This window comes from Grammomys surdaster, unplaced genomic scaffold (genome assembly GCF_004785775.1).
Source record: "Grammomys surdaster isolate TR1022 unplaced genomic scaffold, NIH_TR_1.0 126182, whole genome shotgun sequence".
Lineage (NCBI taxonomy): Eukaryota > Metazoa > Chordata > Mammalia > Rodentia > Muridae > Grammomys > Grammomys surdaster.
In genome coordinates, this window is record NW_021620988.1 from 6,633,573 (window position 1) to 6,636,555 (window position 2,983).

Below are 2,983 nucleotides of genomic sequence, written 5' to 3' on the forward strand. Positions count from 1 at the left end.
ACACAATGATTTTGTGTTTCTTAATTCAGAATTAATTCTAGGGGGAATCTGTCTTCTTGTTTTTTCAGCCACTGAGCATGGTACTCACATATACGTGCAGACAAACACTCATATACACAAAAAGAAAATCTTTGAAACAAAATAAAACAAGCTCTTTTATACTGACAATATTCTTGGTTATTTCTCTTGGATTTTCCTCTTTGACTTTTAAGATATATTAAAAAAAAAAGATTTCATTCTACAGGGCAATTTGCTGGCAGCTTAACCTACAGGCAGGAAAGAGAAAACAGTCATATGGCAACAGCTTCAGCAAAAGTCAGCTTGAGACCGGAATGGAACCAGAGGTGAAAATCTAGAACACTCTGCCCAGCATCCACTGAGCAACTGTCCTTGCACTTGTCCTTGAAATTTTCAGCAGCACAGAGCGTTGCCATGGAATCCTTTACATTTGGCAAAGTGCTTTGATGTGCAGTTTCCGGTTTCTGTAGACTGTGATCCCTGCAGACCCTCAGACCAGAATGAGTGATCAAGATGCCACTGTGGCTGAGAACATAGCTCCAACTCCTTCTAGTCAGTAGTTACCGAGTCTCTGGGAGGTGACCAGGATGCACTCACAGTTCTGCAAGGCCCTGGATGTGTTCTGTGTAAGGCAAAGTCAAGACAGGGGACAATTGCACCTTCTACAAGTAAGAGACTTCTTATGTGTCTGCCACACTCAGAAGAATCCAGTCTGAAGTCACATACTTTTCAAACTGATCAGCATTTCCTGGGAGGTGAACAAGGACTGATGCCTTGCTGAGTTCTCCCAGTTCCTTTAATGACCAATTAAAATGAGTCCAGTTCCCAGCTGCTTGAGGCTCAGGTACCATCCAGTTTCAGCAATGGGAAGCCAGAGGAGGCTCTGGGAAAGTCCTACCCACTCTCTCACTCTGATCTTCCCGTTCCTGTAAGGTAGAGAAGGGTCAAGCAGCCTTTTGGTGCATGTCTGTGTCTTCTGTGATCTAAAGCTGTGTTTATACAACTTACCTTCTTCCCCTCCTTAGCAAACAGGATTTTTTTTCTTTTCTCTTTGTATCAAGAACAAACACATTAGCTATATGAAGAAAAAAATCAGTGTTTGTGTTCTTATGTGTTTTTATTTCTGATGAGGTAAGTTCAAATCAAACCACAAAGTCACAACAAATAATCAAGTAGCTAGTGGTGGGTTATTTTTAGCTTTATGTGATTATCCTTTTTTTTCTTTTTTTTCTTTTTTTTTTAATTCTCTTCTAACTTTGCTCAGGGGCAGTATCATAGCCATTGAGGTTTATCCAAGGCACGGTTATTGCTAATTGAAAACTTTTAATTCTCTTCTTTATCAGGGGATAGATAGATATTTAAGTCTGAATCGTTGCTGTGATCAGCAGGAGAAAAGGAAGCGGGAAGAGTCATTGAACACCCTGTCCCCGCACCACCACCACCACCGCCCCACACACACTGCCAGCTTCCTTGATCAAGGGACAAACTCTTCTGTGAAGAGACTTCCAGTTGAGAGAGTGAAAACCCTTTCAGCAAAAGTCTGCTAAGTCCTGGCGAGCACCTGGAGTGTTGGCCACCATTCGGACTCTGGTTCTTGTCTAGGCGGATCCCCACTTCCCTACGAGTGAGAGGAAGGTTCTCACGTAGGAAGGGTCCCTGACTCCAGGCATAGAGAAGGAAAGTCTGCTCCCTCAGGGAAGGACGGATGTAGTAAGCTCCTCCCCCCACCTTCCTCCCACTCTTGAGGTTTGTCTGGTGACAACGAGGATTCAGAAGAATAAAGATTCCTTAGAGGAGACTGACTAATTTAAACATGTTAAATAGGAAAGCCTTTGATTGATGAGCACCACCCTTTGGGAGAGGGATGGAGCACCCTCCTCTGGATGGCCAGATTCTGCAGATGAACATGGGCTCTGGGAAAGAAATGGAGTCAAGGGTATTGTTTTCCTCTGTTATTAAGCAGATTGGTGAGTTTATGGAAAAGCTTGTGTGTTTGAGTGTTGAGGGTGGGGTCGAGTAATTTAAACTGCATGCATAAAGCTCTTAGGTGGGGAGAGAAAAGCTTCAGCCAGGTGGTCAGGGTTGTGTCTAAGGAACACTTTTAAAAGTCACATCGTTTCAGTGCCAGCCCCAATGGGTCCTGATACAAACCTGATCCATCTAAATCAGCAGGTATAGGAGGTGTGTGTGTGTGTGTGTGTGTGTGTGTGTGTTTCAACAATTGTGTCCCCAATGCCTCAAACAGGAAGCACTAAATTAAGATTAGTAAAGGGAATGATAGGATGTCAAAATCCCACTACACAATGGAAAAAGGTATTTACTAGCGAAAGAAAGAAGGAAACAAATTTAGAATGCTCTTTGCCCACAGTTTAGGGAAAACCTGTCCACCGATGAAAATAAAGTAAGTGCCCTACGGTTTTCAGCTACACCTCATAATAAAGAAAAGCAGAGCGCTGTGTGGATTGAGGGTTCAAGATTGCAGAGTGCTTGCTTCTAAGGAGCCTTTTTCAGGTTGTGGGAAAAAAGAGATCCTGAGTCTTGGGGTTCAATTGAATGGTGTGGGACAAAGCTTACTTCTAGATATTAAACCTATAAAGGAAAATCTGCAGAACGTTCAAGCTACTGTCTAAGCCGAGCTTTCTCCTGAGACTCAGGGTCTGCAGTAGTGCTGTTGTTTGCCTTAGACTTTGCAGCTTTCTATCCAATCCCAATCAGCATCCCGGCTGCTAAGGATATTGAAGCCCCAGGGTCGAACATTTTCTGATGGGCTACAGACTTGACAGGAGACTCCCCACTGTGCAGCACCGTGGGAGACTCTGGTGTTGGGTTCCCAAAGCCCCTTAGTGGGCCCCAGTCACTGTCATCACTCCCTCAGGCTCTGCTACTGACAGAGACCATGTGCAACTGCCACGGTGTACAAAGAAGCACCTCTCCAACACGTCTGAACCTTCTGTCCTTGCAATAT

The 2,983-nt window shown here is 44.1% G+C and overlaps 1 pseudogene; it reads left to right on the top strand.

Annotated features, from left to right (window-relative positions):
• The first annotated feature begins 1,270 nt into the window (after positions 1 to 1,270).
• On the top strand, positions 1,271 to 1,403 carry LOC114612773 (annotated as a pseudogene).
• The last annotated feature ends 1,580 nt before the right edge of the window (positions 1,404 to 2,983 follow it).